This window comes from Nycticebus coucang, chromosome X, assembly GCF_027406575.1.
Source record: "Nycticebus coucang isolate mNycCou1 chromosome X, mNycCou1.pri, whole genome shotgun sequence".
Classification (NCBI taxonomy): domain Eukaryota; kingdom Metazoa; phylum Chordata; class Mammalia; order Primates; family Lorisidae; genus Nycticebus; species Nycticebus coucang.
In genome coordinates this window covers 56,162,992-56,175,940 of record NC_069804.1, presented here as the reverse complement: position 1 = coordinate 56,175,940, position 12,949 = coordinate 56,162,992, and the positions used below count along the sequence as shown (strand labels likewise).

The following is a 12,949-nucleotide window of genomic DNA, read 5'->3' as shown; positions in this document are numbered from 1 at the left end:
AAAAAAGGCAGCAATGGGAAATTATAATTAAACTAGAAAAATTGAGAAAGGAAAAGGGATCTGTATGGAAAAGATTGAAATTAAGAAACAAAAGAACATCAACAACGTCAAAATAAACAAACAAAAAAACCCAACCAAACAAAAAAAAAAAAGAAAAAAAAATACACAACCAAAAACAAAGCAGTTTGTATATGTTGTTGAATATTGTCTGGGCAACACGTGGTCTTTTGGGGTGTGAGATGTTAGTCACAGTTCTGATACGACTGGAGGCTGCTGATTTCTCGAACCCCAGCAGGTAGACACCCTAAATCTCTCTTCAGCCCACTTAAAAGGCACTTTGAACTTGTAAACTTGCTGAGCAGAAGCTTTCCCAGCTTTCTCGCTGGAATCACTGCTGAAGTGGCTATCCACTTACTCAGTGTGCCAAAACCAGTCTCACTCTGCCCCTGAGGGTTAGGGCTGCAAGGCGGCTCAGACCCCACCCTTAGGCTACTTGGTTGCTGGGTTACCAGCTCCCACCCGTTTCTAGCTCTGCTACCCTGAGGGCGGAGCTTGCCAGGGCAAATCACTGACAATGGATCCGTGTGACCCACCGCCAAACACTATTAGCTCCGTCTGGCTCAGCGGCTCAGACTGGGGCCCTAGACAACGGCCAAAGTTCTCCGCACTCCCACTCAGGCCTTCCCCAAGGCAGTTCAACTCAGTGCCAAGTCCAAGGACATCAAAAGAGTTCTCAGGTAAGGCCTTTCTGGTTTGCAGTCTCGCTGCTACTGAACTTACAGTTGTGGGCGGGTTTAGACGGGTTGAACACACACGACCACTTGCCGGTTTTCCACTGTTTTAGTCCTCCTCTTGGGGTCCAGAAGTCTCTCGCTGACTCCCTGTATCCTCATAGGAGTGATGATAGGCAGTTCCCACCAGCCAGAGATGCCTGGAGTCCTATCTCCCCAGACTCACGGTGCCCAGATGCAAGGAAGCTGTTACTCGGCTGCCATCTTGCTCCGCCCCCCCAGGTGGCACATTTCTAAAACTGATTGAAGCTATCTATGACAAACCCACAGCCAATATTTTACTGAATGGAGTAAAACTGAAAGCTTTTCCTGTTAGAACTGGAACCAGACAAGGTTGTCCTCTGTCACCTTTACTATTCAACATGGTGCTGGAAGTTCTAGCCAATACAATTCGGCAAGACAAGGAAATAAAGGGAATCCAAATGGGAGCAGAGGAGGTCAAACTCTCCCTCTTTGCTGACGACATGATCTTATACTTAGAGAACCCCAAAGACTCAACCACAAGACTCCTAGAAGTCATCAAAAAATACAGTAATGTTTCAGGATATAAAATCAATGTCCACAAGTCAGTAGCCTTTGTATACACCAATAACAGTCAAGATGAGAAGCTAATTAAGGACACAACTCCCTTCACCATAGTTTCAAAGAAAATGAAATACCTAGGAATATACCTAATGAAGGAGGTGAAGGACCTCTATAAAGAAAAGTATGAAATCCTCAGAAAGGAAATAGCAGAGGATATTGACAAATGGAAGAACATACCATGCTCATGGATGGGAAGAATCAACATTGTTAAAATGTCTATACTTCCCAAAGCAATCCACCTATTCAATGCCATTCCTATCAACATACCAACATCGTACTTTCAAGATTTGGAAAAAGTGATTCTGGGTTTTGTATGGAACTGGAAAAAAACCCGTATAGCTAAGGCAGTTCTTAGTAATAAAAATAAAGCTGGGGGCATCAGCATACCAGATTTTAGTCTGTACTACAAAGCCATAGTGCTCAAGACAGCATGGTACTGGCATAAAAACAGAGACATAGACACTTGGAATTGAATTGAAAACCAAGAAATGAAACTAACATTTTACCACCACCTAATCTTCGATAAAGCAAACAAGAACATACCTTGGGGGAAAGACTCGCTATTCAATAAATGGTGTAGGGAGAACTGGATGTCTACATGTGAAAGACCGAAACTGGACCCACACCTTTCCCCACTCACAAAAATTGATTCAAGATGGATAAAGGACTTAAATTTAAGGCATGAAACAATAAAAATTCTCAAAGAAAGCATAGGAAAAATGCTGGAAGATATTGGCCTGGGGAAATACTTCTTGAAGAAGACTGCCAGGGCAATTGCAACAACAACAAAAATAAACAAATGGGACTTCATTCAACTGAAAAGCTTCTGTACAGCTAAGGAGACAATAACCAAAGCAAAGAGACAACCTACACAATGGGAAAGGATATTTGCATATTTTCAATCAGACAAAAGCTTGATAACTAGGATCTATAGAGAACTCAAATTAATCCACATGAAAAAAGCCAACAATCCCATATATCAATGGGCAAGAGACATAAATAGAACTTTCTCTAAAGATGACAGACGAATGGCTAACAAACACATGAAAAAATGTTCATCATCTCTATATATCAGAGAAATGCAAATCAAAACAACCCTGAGATATCATCTAACCCCAGTGAGAATGGCCCACATCACAAAATCTCAAAACTGCAGATGCTGGTGTGGATGTGGAGAGAAGGGAACACTTTTACACCGCTGGTGGGACTGCAAACTAGTACAACCTTTCTGGAAGGAAGTATGGAGAAACCTCAAAGCACTCAAGCTAGACCTCCCATTTGATCCTGCAATCCCATTACTGGGCATCTACCCAGAAGGAAAAAAATCCTTTTATCATAAGGACACTTGTACTAGACTGTTTATTGCAGCTCAATTTACAATTGCCAAAATGTGGAAACAGCCTAAATGCCCACCAACCCAGGAATGGATTAACAAGCTGTGGTATATGTATACCATGGAATACTATTCAGCCATTAAAAAAAATGGAGACTTTACATCCTTCATATTAACCTGGATGGAAGTGGAAGACATTATTCTTAGTAAAGCATCACAAGAATGGAGAAGCATGAATCCTATGTACTCAATTTTGATATGAGGACAATTAATGACAATTAAGGTTATGGGGGGGAAGCAGAAAGAGGGACGGAGGGAGGGGGGTGGGGCCTAGGTGTGTGTCACACTTTATGGGGGCAAGACATGATTGCAAGAGGGACTTTACCTAACAGTTGCAATCAGTGTAACCTGGCTTATTGTACCCTCAACGAATCCCCAACAATAAAAAATAAATAAATAAATAAATAAATAAATAAATAAATAAATAAAAATATTTTACTTTGATAACTGACTGAATATGTGGGGATTCCACGTGCAAGTGCATGTACAGTCCTGTGCAAATATAAAAAAATGTTTTTTTTTGCTATTCGACCCTACAGTTTTCACAGCAACATAACACCATCCAGTATGTGCCATATTTTTCAAGCCTTCAAGTTCAACAATCCAAATTGTCGATTCATATTATGCCCAAATACAGCATTCTTGAGGAGTATAGTACGTCAATTAATCATCTAGAGACATACAAATATCTCCTAATTCATCCCATCAACATGGATCATTTTTATCTTCTCCATCATCCACCAGCTCTTCATCAGCTTCTCCTACTTCATTCTCCTCATATTCTTTATCCCGATGGAATTCTGTATCCTGTCCCTGATCTACACCTTCTTGCCTTCCTGGTTGTGATTTATCCGCACAGTCTACACAAACACCACAGCGTTGAGATCCATGTCTTATTATAACACTGGCTGCTAACATGAAGATCTCCTTACACACCAAATATTTGTATTTTTTGTCCCTTTTATGCACCACGGAATGTCTTTTTACATGTTCTCTTTGAGTAAACAGCTTTCCACAAATCTCACTTCCGTATGAATGAGCAAGTGCCTTTTTAGTGTTTGTCTATATTTGGCTACATAGCTACAATGAGGGCATTTCGACTTTTCATGATTAGAGATGATTCACCATTTTCCCAAGTTTCTTGTTTTGGCCAAGATTCCAGCAATAATCCATACTTGAAATCATTTGAAGCACCTGGTATCAACCCATACTTGAAGTCACTTGAAGGGCCAACCATCAAACCATACTTGAAATCATGTGAAGTACCAGCATCCACCTCCATCTTGATTAGAGCCAGCTTCAGCCAGTAAATTTGGATTCATATTCCTCACCACCAGACCCTAAGGGTAGAGCACCATCCAAATCCTCCAAACAGAGATCCTTCCTCCCGCGCTTAAGAGTCCCGCCCCCTCCGGCTTCAGAGGCGCTGAGGAAGAGCCACGCCTTAAACTGCTGGGCTCTACCACATAAGGAACCCACAATAAAGCTGGCGGAGCATTTCCCTCCTACCTAAAATAGATATTTTAGTTCTCCATTTTAAGTTCTTTGTTGTTTTTCTTATTACATTTTTGAAGTTGTTTTCCTTAGTTTTTGTTCTGTGGGTTGCAACGTGTGTCTTAAAACACTCTATTTTGCATTAATGGCAACTTAATTCTAATAAAATAGAGAGACTTTTAGCCAATGCAGTACTAATCCCCCTTCCTTTGTGCTATTTTGGCACATACATTGCATCTCTATATACTAGAGACTAATTATATTATTTTATATGTATTTTATGCAGTTATTTTTTAAGTCAGTTGAGAAAAAAGAAAATGCATATTTATACTGCATTTTATATTTATCTATGTATTTTTCTTTACCAATGCTCATTTTTGCAGTTGGATTTGAGTTACAATCCAGTAACATTTTCTTTCATCCTGAAAGGAGCCCTGTTACTAACATTTTATCTCAGTCTTGGTTTATCTGGCCATGTCTTTATTTCTCTTTCATTCTTGAAAGATGTTTTGCTGAGTATAGAACTCTAGATTGACAGATTTCTGTTTCTTGAAATACTTTGAATATGTCATCCCACTGTCTTTCAGCTTCTATGATTTCTGATGAGAAATCAATAGTTAATCTTATTAAGGATCACTTGTACATTATGAATCCCTTCTCAATCACTGCTTTCAAAATTCTTTGTCCTTATAGTTTTACAATTTAATTATGATACTTTCAGGTGTGAATCCCTTTTTGTATCTATCTTACTTGAGTTCACTGAGCTTCTTTGATGCATAATGTTTTTCATCAAATTGGGCAAGTTTGGAGTTTTCAAATTTTTTTTTCCATCTTTCCTCTCCTTCTCAGACTTTCATTATGAATATGTTGTTTCACTAATGGTGTCATCTTTCTCTGAGGTTCTGCTCATATTTCTTGATTATTTTTCTTCTCTTGTCTTCAGATTGCATAATCTTTACTAATCTATCATTATTTTTTTCTCTTGCCTTCCCAAATATACTGTTGAGCCCCTTTAGTGAACTTTTCAAGTATTGTACTGTTCAAATCCAGATGGTGTATGTGTGAGTGTGTATATATGTCTATATATAATTTCTACCTTTTGTTGGCATTCTGTATTTGATGACACATTATCATCATACTTTCCTTTAATTCTTTAAACATGGTTTCTTTTGAATATATTTAAAATAGCTGCTTTCAAGTCTTTGTCTGCTAAGTCAACATCTGGGCCCTCCTGTTGTAGTTTCTGTTACCTAATTTTTCTCCTGTGTATGGTTAACACTTTCCTCTTTCTTTGCATGTTTTAATTTTTTTACTGAAAATTAGATATTTTAGATAATATATTACATAAATTCTGGATTGTAATTTCTGTCCCCAGAAGCTGGTATTATTCCTGTTCATTTTGTTCCTTTAGTGACTTGCTTGAACTCATTTTGTAGAGTCTATCTTGTCAAAAGTATGTAGTTGCTGATTTCTTCTCAGTTTTTTTTTTTAATTCTTATTTTCATTTTGAAGCTTCCTGGGGGATACCACTGAGTCAGCAAAACTTAATGGTCAGCATATGCTTAATCAGATGTTGTGCTTAAACATTTTTAGCCAGTAAGACTTCCATTATTTGCCAATTAATCTGCATGTGGTTTGGTAAATGCTTTCAAAGTACAGGCAGTTTACAAGCCTGCCTACAAACTTTTATTTTCTTTTCATGTAAGAGCTCGTGTTCTGCGTGGGTTAAGTAGAGCCCTCTCTGGTCTCTCCTGAGCAAGTGTTCAGCCCTGTGCAAGCCACAGATTTACAGACTGCCAGGGATATGTGAAAGCCCACTATGGCCTATCTTGTTCATTAGATCTCCTTCTTAAATTTCTGGGTAGTCTGCTGGTCTGTTGCTTTTTTGAATCTGTACAGAATCCTCAGATTAGCTGTGATGTTTTCCAGACTCTCACTGTTCTAAACAAGGCTTCATGGCTTTTCTTAAATAAATGCTTCTCAATTCATTGTATGCCTTTGGTCACATTTCTAATGTTGTTTTTTTTTTTTTCTTTTGGCCGGGGCTGGGTTTGAACCCGCCACCTCCGGCATATGGGACCGGTGCCCTACTCCTTGAGCCACAGGCGCCGCCCTCTAATGTTGTTTTTAATAATTTTTCCAAGTTGTATTGGTTTTTTTTTTGGGGGGGGAGTATTAAGTATTTTCCAAACTCCTCACTCAGCTATTCTGAAAACGCTCAAAACTGTTTATTAAATGTTGTACAAGAGTCTCTCCTCATAAAAAGATGCTGTAATTTTCAAATAGTCCCCAAATACACAAAATGAGTTCAAGCAAGTCACAAAATGAACAGGAATAATACCAGCTTCTGGGGACAGAAATTACAATCCAGAGTTTATGTAATATATTATCTAAAATATCTAATTTTCAATAAAAAAATTAAAACATGCAAAGAAAGAGGAAAGTGTTAACCATACACAGGAGAAAAATCAGGTAACAGAAACTACAACAGGAGGGCCCAGATGTTGACTTAGCAGACAAAGACTTGAAAGTAGCTATTTTAAATATATTCAAAAGAAACCATGTTTAAAGAATTAATACATATTTGAATCTATTTTGGACCCTCTATTCTGATCTACTGATCTATTTGTCAAGTTTATTCCATTACCACAATATTTTAATTTCTACATTTCAATGATAGATTTTAGCATCTGATAGGGCAAGTTTCCTCCCACTGTTTTTCTCAAAATCATCTCAGCTATTTTTGAACATTTTTTCCTCTAAGTGATTCTTAGAACCATGCTGTTGGGCTACATTTTAAAAATCATTAGGATTTTTATTTGGATTAGATTTATAGAGTTGTTTTAGTTAGTTGGCATCTTTGCAATATTGAGGTTTACCATACTGAATTATAGCATGACTATTGCTTCATTCAGATTTTCTTTTGTAACTATTTCTTCATTCAGATGTTCTTTTATGTCTTTCCGTAATGTTTTAAATTTTTCTTCATCTAGAGTTTACATTTATTGTTAGTTTTTTCCCCTGAGAAATTTAAAGTTCTGAGAGGTACTGTGATTGCTATTTTTATCTATCTTATTTGCTACTAGTTATGACTGATATATAAAAATATTTTTGTGTTGTATGTTGCTCTTGTATTTTGTCACTTTGCTGAATTATTTTTATAGGTTCTAATGGTTTCTCATTTGTCTTAGGTTTTTTAATATAAATAATCATATTTTTAAAAAATAGTGATAGTCTTAATATTTTACTTTTCAATATTGATATCTCTGTTGCTAAATTTCATTCATTTGATTAATATTTATTAGACATTTGCTATGTGTCTGGGGAATACTTACGGGAAAAACAGACAAGTTTTCTGACCTCAAGAGTTTATATTCTATTTAAAAGAGACTGACAATCTAGGAATGGCATATAAAGGTCAATTATCATTGGAAAACAAACCAAAACTTAGTGGCTTAAAGGAATTAGAAATATTTATTATTATTTTTTTTTGAGACAGAGTTTCACTATGTCGCTCTCGGTAGAGTGCCATGGCGTCACAGCTCACAGCAACCTCAGACTCTTGGGCTTAAGCGATTCTCTTGCCTCAGCCTCCCAAGTAGCTGGGACTACAGGCACCCACCACAACACCCAGCTATTTTTTTTTTTTTTGTAGTTGTCATTGTTGTTTGGCAGGCCCAGTCAGGTTTGAACCCACCAGCCCTGGTATATGTGGCTGGTGCCCTAGCTGCTGATCTACAGGCACTGAGCTGAGAAATATTTATGATTTTATACAGTTTAAATGGTCAGGAATCTGGGGCCAGCTTAACTAGGTGATTCAGACTGAGTCTCTTATAAGAGACTGACGTTAATGTCCAGCAGGGTGCTCAAAAGTCACACAAGACAGAATTATCATGTGCACTGTAGGATTTTAGAAACTCTGACCCCCAATAATTGTGATAATCCAAAATACCACTGCATATTCCCAAATATGGCCCATACCATCACTTCCATCTCCATTAAGAGCGACTGCCCTGAGAAAGGACAGGTAAGAATAGGCAGTAGAAGAAAATGAAGTGGAAGCGTGTTGCCATGGAGAGGCACTTGAGAATAAGACATGAAGCATCCTGAGGCGTTGGGGCTTTGCTCAATGCCTGATAGCTCCATATGTACTTATTAATGGAATGAAGACTTCAGAACCAAACACAATTCTGAAGTTGTTCATTACACCAGGGACAGGAGGGAGAATGGAGAGAAAATGGAAGAGGCATGGACAAATGGGACTTAGAAATACAATTGCACTTTTACTGAAGTCACTTTATCATTTTAGGCACTACCTCATATCTTTATTTCTTTCACTTCCTTGGAGCTAAAACTACTAGAGTTTCTAACATGTTTGCTACTGAGACATTTCTCCTCTGCATATGAGAAGACTGAGGCCCAAAGAGATGAAATGCCTTGCGGAAGGTCCCTGCAGTAAGTTTATGGCTGAGCTGGGACTAGAGCAAGGAGCTCAACCTTCTTAATGCTGCGACCCTTTAATACAGTTCCTCATGTTGTGGTGACCCCCAACCATAAAGTTATTTTCGTTGCTAAGTGGGGGGGGGTCACCACAACATGAAGAACTGTATTAAAGGGTCACGGCATTAGGAAGGTTGAGAACCACTGCCCTAGAGCACTTTTACTCCCCTACACAAATGGGGCCTGACCAGAAAGTGCTGTAGTACATGGCCTTCTCCTTCCTATTTGGGCTTGTTTGGACCAAGGTCAGTGACAACACTGTTCCAATTCAGGCTCAGCTTGCAGCCACCTGGAAAGTTAAGTCTTGGATCTGTCAAGTTTTTGTTATTGTTGTTTAAGAGCCAATAAGTCCTTGGGAACTGAAATGCTTATAGCTGCTCATGAGCCTGCTGGCGTCCCCTGACTCTTGACCAGGAGCACCTCAATCTCGCTGACAGCACTGAGAACCATGTGTCCTCTGTAAGCAAGGGGCCTGATAAGGTTGGCAGGCTGTTCAGTAAAGACAGCCACCTTCTCCTTCCCTCCCATGTCCTCTGACCTTGGTGGGTTGGGGAGGGCAGTAGAGGTGTTACTAGATGGAAGCTGGTCTTTGCAGCATTATCTTACTTCTTTTCAAGCGACTGATAATTTTCTCCAGCAGAACATCCAAAAAGGCAAGTTACTTTCCCAGGCGCCTAGGCAGGGTTTTTGAGAAAGATACATTAATATGTCCTGGGTAGTCCAATTATTGATACCTGTGTAACAAGCTACTGCAGAACTGAGTGACTTAAAACAACCATTTTATTGTAGTTCACAATCTTGAGAGTGAGGAATTCTAACCAGGCTCGACTGGATGATTTTTCTGTCCTGCATAATTTAAATCACTCTCAGCTGGTGGATGGGTTGGTTCTGAGGGTCCAAGATGGCTTCACTCACATAGCTACCACCTTATAGAAACGACTAGAAAACTGGCTCAGCTGAGATTTCTGACAAAGGTACCTGTGAACTCTGCAGCATGCTGGTCTCAGGGCAGGTGCAATTAATACATGGCAGCTTAAAGCTTCCAGAGTGAGTGTTGCAAAAGGCCTGGGAAAAGGCTGCAAATCTTACGATACAACTCAGGAATTCTAGAACATGACTTTTGCTACATTCTGTGAGTCAAACAAATCACTAAATCCAGCCTAGATTCAACGAGGAGGGGGGATTAGACTTTTCCCTTCAGTGGGAAATGTAGCAAGAGATTTGCAGCTATCATTGATTTGCCATACCAGTCTTATAGAAACATTCACTTATTCATTTAACAAATATTTATTGAATGTCTGCTATGTACCAGGCACTGTTCTAGTCATTGAAAATAGCAGTGAGAAATAAAGCAGACAAAAAAAATCCTGGTGCTGTGGAGCTTACATCTTGTTGGCACAAACAGATAATGAACAAAATAAGTAAGTAAAAGATATAGCATGTTAGATTATTGCAAGTTCTAAGTAGAGAAATACAACAGACATGGAAATAAGAAGTATTGGAGTAGAGGGTTAAAATTTTAGATATTGCAGCTTGGCAAGACCTCACTGAGAAATGACTTTTGGGTAGAGATCTAAAGGAAGTGAGGGAACTAGCTGTTCATTTTTTCATATATCTAGTGGCATAAACTCTAGGCAGAGAAAACAGTAACTGCAAAGACCCTGAGAAAGGACAGTGCCCGGTGTCAGGAATGTTTGAGGAACAGTGAGGAGGCCAGTATGGCTGGAAGTGAATGAGGGACAGAGCCATATGGACAAACTAAGGCTAACAACAGGGGCTAGTCGGGGGGAGCACCAGATCAGTAAGGGTCTTTGAGCCCTATAATTAGCACTTTGGCTTTTCTAATGAAAGAGACAGGGAGCCACTGGCAGGTGGCTAGAGGAGTCTCTTGTTCCACGGGATGATTATGCTACTAGTCTGGCTAGATTCTTGTAGCCTATGCATATACATGCGGAAGTGTCTGTAAATATTTCTAGCCAACCCATATGTCTTGAACATCACTCATTTCACCAATGAACAATCACTTCTGATTTCTGAAGATAATTTAAGTATTTGCAGCAGACTTCGGGTGTGTGAGCTTCTTCAAATAACTAACACATGGAAGTGTGTATTCCTAATAAGACACTTGAAATGTTAACCAAAGCTCCTAGGATATTAATTAACACTAACCAGATTCTGGTTAGCATTTTATATACATAACAGAATAAACATGCACACACGCGCATGGGCAAATCATACCATTTTCTTTGTTCAAGTATTTAAAAGCAAATTTCTGTAAAATTTAACTCTGGTTGGCCTCACATTTGGAGCCCAGAAGCATTTAGCTTCTATGGACCTTGATGCAGTCAATGGCTTTGCTCCTGAGAACTTGGATTCTTGTTCCCCTTAGCTGGCCTGGCCTGCAATCCCTTCCTTCCTGTGCCAATCTAAGATCAGAGAAGTCTCAGAAAGGAATTCCTAGTGTTTTTTTCTGCACCTCTGTCCCACCTCTGCCCCAGGCCCATCACCATCAAGGTTTGTTTTTCCACTTCCTTTGGATGAACATCAGTGCCCCTGAAGGGCAGCTGGCCACCATTCCTCATTCACCTCTGTTCACCTCCCTCTGGGGCCCTGGAGCTCTGTTTCTCTGGGTGAGTGGGGATGTGAAGGATGGGGCAGATTTGCTTAGGAAGGGAGGAGGAGAGATAACAGCCTAAGCTGGGGAAGAGCAAGATCAAAGGCACAGAAGTGGAGCCATGTGTGGGCAGGGTGAGGAAATAGGAATTAATCCCACAGGATTAGAGCGTAAAGCCCCAACAGAGAAGCAGTGGGAGACAAGGCTGGACCAAAGATGAGGGCCATGTATTAGAGGGACCTGGAAACTTAGCTAATTAATTTGGCCTTTCTTTCAGTAACAATAGTTAAGTAACTTCTGTTTGTGGAACGCTTCCTGTGTGCCAAGCTCTGTCTTAGGCACTTTTTCTACATTTTCTCATGTAATCTCTATATTAGAGATTACTTCCCCTGATTTACATTTTAAGGAAACAGAAACCTAGAGAAGTTAAATCTCCTTGCTAAAGGTTGCTGGCTAGTGAGTGGTATAGCCCAGACTGGAACCTATGACTCTGTGGTCCTCACCACAGTTTGAAGGAGTCTCTCTTCTGGTTAAACACCTCCCAGGACTTTAGAAAACTGAGGCAGGGAGTTGATCCAAGTCTGCAGTGCTGAAGAGACTCTAGGCTCATAATCTCTCTCTTCCTCAATAGCTCCCTCAACTCCTTCTCCTTTTGATCCAGAAATTCTGGTCCATCTTGAGGAGCTTCCCTGTACTGTACTGTCATAAACCCTGCACAGCTGCACTAATAAACCCAACCCCCTTCTACTTCTCAAAGGTATGGCCACCAAGCGTAGGTCACCTAACATCCGCCTATATGCTATATTACAGTTGGACATCTTTGAGGTTAGGAATAGGGGGAGTTCTTTGTCTCTGTTTCATGCCCCTTTGTAGACTATGCTGACAGGACAGGACACCCACTTTGTGTGTTTGGGAGGCAGTTTCTATCTTGCCTTGTGGCTTACAGGTGGGCAGTAGCCAGACTGGATGATGTGCTTGTCCTGCACTCTGAATCCTCCATGTGAGAACTAAAAGATGTCCAGATGCTTAGTCAGATGCCAGCACCCAGGCCAAGCAACTAGGCTGGTCTTTTGGATCCCCTAGTCCCTCTTCCTCAGGAATCCAATCTATGAGGTCTTGAAGGCCTGCCATTGTCCTGTCTGTGCAAGGCCGAGGGAACAGGCTGAGCAGAGAGCTGAGGGTAAAGAAAGGTAGGAAGACAACAATTCATACCTCCATCCTATCACTCATAGGACAGCAGAACACGGCAGTGAGGGTTGGGGAGTGGGGCTTTGGGGAGTTGAGAGCTACATTCTATGGAAGGGGCTTAGGAGACTGTGACTCCACTGAGCACTTTCAGTTGACCCTGTCAGGACAAGCAGCACCTGCCTTTTCTCCAGGGTGTGAGGGCTTAGAGAAGGCAAAGAGATGGGTAAAATTGCCAGTGCTAAGGAAAGAGAAGAGATAGGTTCTTGCTGCCCATGAGCTTGAGAATTTTGCAGTCCTTCGTGTTTATGGATTTTCCTATTATCTATATTAAATAATTATGTAAGGCTGGGCAGCGCCTGTGGCTCAGTGAGCAGGGCACCAGCC

General features: G+C 40.2%; 1 pseudogene; it reads right to left on the bottom strand.

Moving 5' to 3' along the window:
* Positions 1 to 3,432: 3,432 nt before the first annotated feature.
* LOC128576817 (zinc finger and BTB domain-containing protein 10-like) lies at positions 3,433 to 11,345 on the bottom strand (annotated as a pseudogene).
* Positions 11,346 to 12,949: the final 1,604 nt, after the last annotated feature.